The following is a 10,550-nucleotide window of genomic DNA, read 5'->3' on the forward strand; positions in this document are numbered from 1 at the left end:
AAAAGAATACGATTGCAAAGAGAAAAATATAGTTACACAAAAGCTAATTGAAGTACACAGTAGTTCTTAGGGAGTTATTACGACTCCAAAAATGGAGTAAAAAATTTTAGGTACAGATAACCCCTTTTATGTATTTTATGGGGTTACTTTAACTCCTAACTTAACTCCAAATTTGGGGTCATTTTTACTCCTGAAAAAGAGTTCTTTTTACTCCCAGTCTGGAGTTAAAATAACTCCAAAAATGGGGTTAACTTTACTCCTTACATGGGTTATTTTTACTCTTTTTGGACATCACCTCGACCTCTATCCATTTCGAATGACTATCGACAACGATCAGGAACATTTTCCCCATGAATGGCCCTGCGAAATCGGTTTGAACTCTCTGCCATGGCATCGTCGGCCAATCGTGCCGGTTGGGGCTTGTTTCGTGACTTTTGACAATCGTTACATTGCTGAACGATCGTTGTTATATCTTTATCAAGATTGGGCCACCAGACGTGAAGTCGAGCGAGGGATTTCATTCGGACGATCCCTGGATGCCCTGTGTGTTACTCGTGTAACACTCGTTCTCGGAGTTGCTTAGGAATTATGACGCGAATTCCCCATAGCAAACAACCATCTTCGACTGTAATTTCGTGACGTTTGGTAAAATAGTGCGTGGTTTTCGGTTCATTTTGTTTGTCCGGCCAACCTGTCATTACGAACTGTAATACTCGAGATAAAATCGGATCCTTTCGGGTCGCTTTGCGAACTTGATCGACATTCATTGGCAGTGATTCAATTTGTAGCGTGTTTATGAGTTTTACCTCATCAACTCCTTCGCGTGACCCTTCGCTTCGTTTCGGCAAACGGGACAGGCAATCGGCGTCCCTGTGCTTCTCTGTTGATCGGTATTCGATATCATATTGATACGCAGCGAGCAGGAGCGCCCATCTTTGTAATCTTGCGGCTGCTAGAGTTGGGATTCCACTTTTTGGTCCCAGTAATGTAGTTAATGGTTTGTGATCCGTGACCAACAGAAACTTTCTCCCATAGAGGTATTGGTGAAATTTCTTCACTCCAAAGACTATGCTAAGCGCTTCCTTCTCGATTTGCGCGTAATTGCGCTCGCTTTTGGTTAATGTGCGCGAAGCGTAAGCAACTGGTTGCTCTTCTCCGGATGGCAATACATGCGAAATAACTGCGCCTATACCGTATTGTGAAGCATCAGTGTCGAGTTTCAATGGCAACGTATCGCTGAAATGTGTTAAAACTGGCGCGTTGGACAGTTTGTCCTTAAGTTGCTTGAACGCTTTTTGCTGAGTCTCACACCATTTCCATTTGACTCCGTCCTTTAATAACTCGTTTAACGGATGGGTGATGGTCGAATAATTGCTGATAAACTTCGAGTAATAATTGATCATACCCAGAAATGACCTAAGTTGCTGCTGATTCGCGGGTGCCGGCGCATTTCGAATGGCTTTGACCTTTTTCTCGATAGCGTGCAATCCTTGCTCATCTATCCGATTACCCAGGTATTCAACAGTTGGCTGCATGAACTGGCATTTGCTTAGTTTTAACCTCAAGCCAGTGCTTTCCAACCTAGATGATCCAAATGCTCTTGGTCATTTTTCCCCGAAATTAAGATATCGTCTACCCTACACACTACCATCGGTATGCCCTGAAGTACTTGCTCAATTTTAGATTGAAAAATAGCTGACGTAGAGGATACCCCAAAAGGCAAACGAGTTGGTCTGTACAGACCCTTATGAGTATTTATAGTGACATACTCTCTGGAATCCTCGTCTAAAACAATCTGTTGATAAGCTCAAGACAAATCCAATTTACTGAACTTCCCCCCCCCCCCCCCCCACTTAGTGTAACAAACAACTCTTCGGGGTTTGGCAGGGGGTGTTGGTCTATTTCCAACACGGAATTGACGGTAACTTTGTAATCCCCACAAACCCGTATGGAATTATCGGGCTTTACTACAGGAACTATAGGTGCTGCCCACTCCGAATAGCGAACGTTTCAAATTACCCCCATGCTCTCTAAGCGATTTAGTTCTTGCTCAATAGCTCTCTTTAAAGCATGCGGAACTGGGCGCGGTTTGAAAATTTTGGTTTTGAGTCGGGCTTGACAAACAATTTAGCCTTAGTACCTTGCATCGTACCTAATTCGTCTTTGAATACTGATTTATGCTTAGCTAATACATTATCTAGGTCACTACTTATCTTCTTAATTGACCCCCAGTTCAACTTAATGTTCCTAAGCTAGTTTCTTCCAAATAGGCTTGGTCCTTTTCCTTTGATGATCTGAGCGGTAGATTGGCGATCTGGTCTTGATATGTGACTTGCACATTAGCTTGCCCGATGATGTCGAGGGCTTCTCCAGTATAAGTGCGTAGTTTAATTTGTGACTCTTCGAGTGGAGCTGTCGGGAATCTTTTTCTCCAAGCCTCCTCAGACATGATCAAGACGGATGCACCAGTGTCCAATTCCATGGAGCATTCTTCGCCGTTCACCTTCACTGGAATCATGATGGACGGTTCAGGCTTCTCTTCACTTATTTGAAACAGTTTGAATTCGTCATCATGATTGTTTGGAGCCGGGTCGTCAATTTCCAAGTACCGAACTGGCTGTTTCCTCCAATTCTGCTCCGGACGTGAAGCGGGTGCTTTCTTTTTACAAACTTTGACGATGTGCCCTTTGGAGTTGCAGTTCCGACAATCTTCATGTTTGAATCGACATTTTTGCGGGATGTGGTCTCCGCCACAACGAAAGCACGGCTTTCTTTGCTTGGTTGCCTTTTGCAGATGCGGTTGTTTCACGTAATTTACGCCGGTGTCTTCCTGAAATTGTTGGCTTGCTTATCTGCAACTTCCATTGCCAACGCAATTTCTACGGCTCTCTTCCATGTAAGCGCTTTTTCTGCTAAAAGTCTCTTTTGTGTCTGCTTGTTTCTTAATCCACAGACAAAACGGTCACGAAGCGCTTCTTCTAAGAATGTGCCGAAGGCACAATAATCTAAGACTCTTCTAAGCATTTCTTAACGGCTGCACTGTACGCTGCCACCCCTTCTCCCTCGTGTTGTTCACGTTTGTGAAAGTGAAATCGTTCGGCGATCACGATTGGTTGCGGTTCGTAGTGATTCCTTAAAGTTTGCACCAAATCTTCAAGCTTGACGGCGGACGGCTTCTCTGGGGCAAGTAAATCCCGTAATACATTGTATGTCTTGCTTCCTATCGTCGTAAGGCGCCACTCTTAATTTCAATTCTCTTGAACAGAAAATATATTCTTACGGAAAGAATTTTGTTTCTGTTAAGAAGAATTTAGATCTTCAGATTCTTCGTCCGCAGAGGAGAATTATAATTCTGTGCAGAAGAATGATTATTCTCCAGAAAAAAATCCTAGTTCTTTCCCCAAGATTAAACTTTTCTGGGCGAAACAGTTTTTGGGGGGAATTTTCTGTTTAGAATATCCGAGTAGACGCAACGAGAAAGTAAATTGTCTTTTCGTAAACTACAGACTGTCATTTCGCAAACTACAGATTCTGTAGTTGTAGGAAAATGGGGGACTACTCGTAGTCTATTCTCGTTGCGTCTACTCGGATATTCTAAACAGAAAATTCCCCCAAAAAAGCTGTTCCGCCCAGAACAATTTAACTTAAGCTCAGGCGCTCAAGTTAAGCCCTGTCGGTCGGGGTTACGAACTGGATGGGTGACCCACCGCGAATATCGTCTTAAAGGTCCATACGTTGTTCTTTCTTTTCTTCTTCTTCTTTTTTGCATATGATGTGGTGTTATTGTTAACAGTGTATTGAAAAGCAGATTTAGCATTATTTCTGCGTCCGGATTTAGAAAAAGAAAAAAACAAAGAACAAATATGGCCCGCTGCAGTTCGCCCGAAAATTATTATTCTTCGGGCTGTAATACAGAGCTGGAACTTTGCAGACTTTGATCTATATATCGGCGGGGAAACCGGCAAACTAAGAAATCTGGGTTTTCGACAGTGTATAAAACGATCATAATGCCTCTGATTCCAATCTCCTATTCCTCTGTCTCTTGTTGTCGGCGTTGCCTTCGCTGTGCTAAGCGATGTTCCTTCTGCTCCCCGGTTTTAAAATCCTGTATGATGTTGTCTGGATCTTCAATAATGGTTATGTGTTTTGGTAGAGATTTAGAACAATTTATTCCCTCACATAAGTTTACATAAAGATTTGCATACACATAGCACACACCGCATGCAAATTAGTTTAAAGTGACGCTTTCATTTTCCGCCGTGGGTTATGAAAAATGTTTTGTTTCCAAAGGTTATTACAATATTCAAACTTATTTACCTTTTCTGGTTAAAATAGAACAAACTGTTCCTCGATTTGGCGTTACTCGCTTCGCGCCGGCTTCCGCTTCGGCATGTTTTCTCAGCCCGTTTCCCGGGAGTTGTGCCACTTGGCTGAGACGATGTCTTAATGTCAAGACACTTTCAACGGCTCATAACGGGAAAACTAACAGGGGTAGACCCGGGTAGACCCCAAAATTTGCAAGAAAGGTTGAAGTAACAAGATGGCCAAAATAATTCGATAAAACCGATAACAGTAACCAGCAATGAATCCAAGAAGAACGGCAAAAACAACACTCAAATCATCATGGCGGCCTGCACATGACCGAGCAATTCAAACTTGTCACAAAAGCAAAATATTTAAAAGTAACGCAACTGCTATCAAGATAAAGTGTTCCAACAACTTTCCACGGCGGTATAGTGTCGAAATTACCAACACAAGCTTGAAATAAAGCGAAAATTTCACCACGTATACCTCTGAAAACGACTCTTTCCAAGCGCGAAAATCACTCTACAAATGACGCATTCTGATTGGTCGAATCTCGTGACGCACACCGCGATAAATCTGTCAACGCTGTTATAAATCTCGTATTTCCGCCAGTAAAGACGATCAAGATTATTTTTTTGAAATTCTTCGTTTCATTAATGGGATTAATCGTTTAAGTTTTTGTCAAAAGGAACTATTTTTTCTTATCAAATGAGATTCAAAATATGTAGATGTAATCATTTTTTCTTGAAAAACAAAAATGTCTCAGAAAATGCCGTTTTGGTAAGAAGAATCCGCATTCTTATCACAAGGATTCTCGTTCTTCTTCTGTGTTGTTTCTGAAATGGTTAATCTTCTCAGAAGATTAAGACAAAAGTAATTCCTTCCAGAAGAACTCTCTCATGCATGACCTGGTAATAAGAATTCTCATTCTTGAGATAAGAATTTTCAATCTTTACTTGAGACTTCAGAAAAAAGTGGTTCTTCTCAAGAGATTCGAAGGTAATGCATTCTTTTGAGAAGAAATCTTTCCTGCTTGATCTCCTTACAAGAAGTTCCATTCTTATCACAAGAATGGCAATTAAGCTAATTCTTGTAATAAGAAGATCGTTTCTTGAAAGAAGAATGACCAAAATGGGAAATTAAGGAATGTCGCAACTATTTTCTTTTCGTCTTTGATTTCGTTAGCAATCACGTATTGCTCAAATCGCTCGCTATAAGCGTTCCAGTCTTCTAAACTGGGATTAAAAGACTCTATTGATCCGAGAGTGGCCATTCTCGTCGCCAGTTGTTGTGTACTTTGGGTTCGTACAAACTGAATCACGCCAAGTGCTTTACACAACTGCTTTATTACAACTCAATCAACTATTCTTGATAGATCGTTCTCACTGTCACGCAACAAAAAATTAAACTGGAAACCGTCCAGTGGAAGAAGCCAAGAAAATGAGATGTTATAAAAGACTATTATATAAACAATTGGTCCAAGTCTCAGGTCTTTGTGGCCCACAGTTTCTGAGTTATTTGCCGAAACGTTTCACGCACCTTTGTAGAGCTTTGTATGGAGACGCCATACTGGTGCACCGTTTTGGAGGGTCTTAATGGGGTTAACCGATAGGCGTAAAAAGGCCAAAAATTTAGTCGATAGCCGTAAAAATTGAAAAATTTTAACCGTTAGCCGTAAATAGGGTAAAAAAAAAGTTAACCGTAAAAGAAATTGTTTCCTAGATTTGCTACTTTTAAGGAAGGTACTAAACTCACTTATGGTTGCGTTTTCTATTTCGCGGCTACTTTGGCTCCGTACGCACGTTACGTAAAGCGCCTTTTAGGTGAAGACCAAGACCCATTTCCATTTCGGCCGCTCTCTCGGGGAACTTATTTTTTTTGCTATAGCGAAAGTCTGGCTTCTTGCTGGGGATTAATATTTGCGATTTTCAGGAGGTCGTGCCCTCGAAACACTAGTGAAACAACACGAAGAGATCTCACTGTTTGTAAAACAAGTTGCCGATAAACAACATTTCCCTGTTTTTCTCTGACGCTTCGGTAGACATTGCCATGCCTAGTCCCTGTACGGCGTCTTCCTACGCAATTTCGGTCAAGGCATTTCGGTGGCGAAGTCGCTCGGACCAAGTGATCGAAACGCATTAGCCGCGCGAAATAATAAGGCCTACGGACAAGGCAAAACGGCTGACAGTGGTTCCGTACAGTCCTTCGCTACCATTAAAAACACTGGACACGGGAATTTTGTTATTGACCGTTTTCACACTAGAGCTAGAAACGGATATCCGTCTGAGACTAGCCTGTGTACAGACGCCCCCTTCCCGACGGACACTCCCTCTCCGATTTTTTTTCTGAGGGGAGGGGCGGTTGTACACAGGCTATCTGCAACGGATAATCCCGTCTTCAAACTGTCCGTCGAAGTTGAAGGATAAAGTCAGGCGGATTGTTCATGCAAAATTAAAACTATTCCATTTTCAAATTAAGACGTATTACCTATCTGACGCGAATCATCAAACGGATAACCCGTCTCACACGAATAATCCGTCTTTAGTGTGAAAACGGCCATTTCTGTTCTAATGAATGTCGCGCCCCGGCCTTGAGTTAGGCGTTCGCGTGTGTGCTTTGCTTTTTCACAAAGATTATTTTTAAATTGATTATTGACATTTTTATGTGTAAAATAATATTAGAAGTGGAATACTTTATAAAAAGTATGATCTATAAAGTGTTAAAATTTTTCAAAAGAATAGCTTATTTTATATCCCGAGATGATCCTAAGACCTTTATTGTGCTTTAAAGATAAAAAAAATACAGGTTAATTAATATTTAACTTTTTGAAACAAAAGAAGTTAATTTTTAACTTTTTTGTTAACCGTAACTGAAAAAAATTAGCCGATAGCCGTAAAAGAGCCAAAATTTTAGCCGATAACCGTAAATGCCACCACCCCATTGAGACCCTCGTTTTGGTGCACCAATATGGCCGCCGGAAAAAAACATCTGGAGTTCACTTTTCCTATAAAAGCTCTTTCTTTTCACTCGAGAACTAGTATACGTACGCATAAACACATCTTCTAATACGTGAAGTGGTTATACCGCTGAAAATCAAGAGGAGAGACTTTTTTTCAACGAGACAGCATTCCTATTTTGGTGTCACGCACTGTGAAAACTCGGAAGTTCAAATTGCTGTATTTTCGAAATGAAACATGCTACGAGACTGGAAACTTGTACAAAGATTTATTTTTTGTTTATCTTCATCCTAGTGTAAATAAGAATTCGTAAAACCTCGCTATTTTGACTTTACAATTTGATGACGTCACAGTGAAAACCATCTATGGGCGCGATCCATTCAACCAAAATTCCAACCGGTCAGACCGGGAAAAGTGGTCCACCTCAAAAGGTGGACCCGTTTTTTCGAAACTTTTCCGGTTGGACCGAACCGATCCATTGAGTTTTGGACCGAAATTTTCGGAAATTTTGGTTGAATGGATCGCGCCCATATATGTACAACAGGCCTGTATATACAATGATATCTTGCTATAATTTGCGGTTAGGGTGTGGATAACAAGAATGCGGTACACTACAGTATAAATTAAGGATATCACGTACAAGAAATTACAGAATTGATCCTTGCGATCACTGAGTGAACCGAAGACACTGAAGCGCGACTCGCTCTCGTTTTGCGCTTCGCTCAAAATGCCGCGTTCGACTCGCTTGGCTCATAATTAAGCGCCTGTAGGCTACAAAGTGTAGCCTAGCCTCTCCCCTAGCCCCTTAGGAAGGCCTGATACTCAGGCTAAATGTAGCCAAAAGGGAAAGTCTCTTCCTTCCGGGGGAGGCGGGGCGGATAACCTACGGAAATCAAAATAAATGGCATTATGCTCATATCATTTTACGCGAGTAAAGGTCAGCTCTCTCTTATATCTTCACTCGACTCGAAACAAAAGCTTAGTGTACCAGGTACTTTTTTCCCCAAACACCGGCCTGATAAAGCGCGAGCTCGAGTTGAGCCTTCATCTAACAAAAACTTCCAAAGTCTTCAATGATGGCAGTTAATTGGTTTCGAGCATTCTTTGTTGTTACAGTGGTCATAGTCATGTCTCCGACAGGTAAGCAGTGCTCCAACTTTATACTAATTAGAATACGTTACTAGAAGTTGGGGGCTTTTGTTTTTAGTAGTTCTTCCCTTTCCTTTTTTCCCTTTTCAACATGGTTATTTATCAAAGCAGTCATGATCATATCTCCGAAGGATAAGTTGCTCAAACGTTAAACCATTTTACGTATCCAAGGGGGTAGCGAATGCATAGTACCTGGAAAAACGTGGGTCTCGGAAAATTATGGCCCGATCTTAAGAATCTCAGAAGCATTTTTGATGGTTCTCGAGCGCGATTCATCGTTTTCGCGTGATATTTTGAGTCTCAAGTCTCAAAGTGTTTTGCCAAAAGGAGCTAGGAGGGAGTCTAGTTTTCAGATTTCAAGAGCACAACTTATCAAACTGAGAGAAGATAAAAGATCATAGAAGACAGTGTTGCATAATCGCCCCGAGCACGGGGGGGTACTCCCTTATATAAGCCATATAGGTATGTGCCGCCCTTAAGGGTGGGGTATTGTTTGCGCTCTAATCTAACTAATTATGACATAATTTCTGCCTAAAGGCCAGGTCTGAAAACGGGTGTAAAAAAATGACTTTTTTTGGTCTGAAATAGGATCAGGATTTGGAGAACCGTGCGGCACCCCCCCAAAAAAAAATTCCCAGGAGTACTCCCCCCCCCCCCCCGGGGCGCACAAACCGCATCTTGGGTTAAATTTGCTCGCGCCCGCTCTACTTCATTTCGCTTCTTTTTCTTGAGACTGGTCCTCGAGCTCGGATTTTCTTAAATCGCCGGTAAGTCTCGGGCTCAGGATTTTTAAAAGGACAGGCAAGGATCTCCGCGGATCTCGGATTTTATCATTCGCCACGCTAATTAGAAGTTTAGGCCTTTTGTTCTTGGTAGTTCTTCTCTTCATTTTTGCCGTAAGCATGTCAGTCCTTATCGACTGCAATTATATAAACAACAGTGATAACTAAGTGACACTGCTGACACTGGACCCACTGCGTCCCCCTTTTCTAGAGAGCAAACATGTTTGTGGTGGTTTTCAAAACAAAAAAGCGTTGTTTATCTGATCATAGAAGGGGTATCAAATGCCGATCAAATGGTACCTTGAAATTTTAACGCTCACACAAAATTTGTCCTTTGCTGCTCGATTTAGCTCAATAGATGGATTTGTCATTCGCGAATTCACTATTTTCATCATTTGCCAGAACAGTTAACAGACACTTACCGATCAACACGCTAAACTTCAAGAGGTGACCATTTATTTATCATAGGTCAACAATTGAGTTCTTTTCAACCGCTTTAGGTTGTTTTTTCCACTGCAAGCGAAGATCATATCCACTTTCATAAGATGAAAGATTGTTTAGCAGTTAGTTACGCTATTTTATTGCATAAAATTTCAATTGACAGCATTATAATTAAAGTGAGGTGGTTGCATTTTGAAATTGAATCCAGTTTTAAGAATAAAGCCAATTTTTCTTTTTGTTTTAAAAATGTAACTTCCTCATGTGGACATAATAATGGTTGAAATTACAGCCCTGACTTATAAAAAATGGAAACTATTTTTCTAGTTGTTTCTGCAATAGATTCATAATTTAATATGTTATAATGAACCACTATCCATTACTCGCAGCACTCAGCTTACAATTTGTATTTACTTCAAACCTTTTTCAGTCAATTGTCTGAGTTGTTACACTTGTACAAGCGAAGATTCGTGGAAGGACTGCAACTCGAAGATGACAAAAACAGAATGCCCATCGGGAACACCGAATTGCGCCATAAGCGAACTGACGTGCTCTGCCGGTGAAGTCCCGAAAACTTTTTTCTACAAGAGATGTGGAACCCAAGGCAAGGACTGTCGGCCCACAGCTGCAGACCTCCCCACTTGTCCTATTTCGATGTCCGGATTTGGTTTCAGCTCTAATAACAAGTGTTGTACTGGAAACAACTGCAACTCCGGTCAACTGAATAAGATCAGCGGCTTATTAACAGGAATTTCTATTTTTCTGGCATTCTGGGGTCTTTTTACCTTTTTAAAGTGATCCGCCCTTTTTAAAATACACGTATTTTATTCTCCTTATAATAAGCTAGACTTTTTTTAAGCACATGAAGACTGATTTATTAAGATATGCAGTAATACATTCAAGATTTAAAGCTGTAATT

At 41.1% G+C, this 10,550-nt stretch overlaps 1 long non-coding RNA gene across 1 annotated transcript; it reads left to right on the plus strand.

The window, feature by feature from the left end:
- Positions 1-7,938: 7,938 nt before the first annotated feature.
- LOC140921543 (uncharacterized) lies at positions 7,939-10,550 on the plus strand. Its single transcript, XR_012164018.1, has 2 exons — positions 7,939-8,402; positions 10,062-10,550. It is a non-coding gene; the product is annotated as an uncharacterized lncRNA (long non-coding RNA).

The sequence above is a fragment of the Porites lutea genome, chromosome 12 (assembly GCF_958299795.1).
Source record: "Porites lutea chromosome 12, jaPorLute2.1, whole genome shotgun sequence".
NCBI lineage: Eukaryota > Metazoa > Cnidaria > Anthozoa > Scleractinia > Poritidae > Porites > Porites lutea.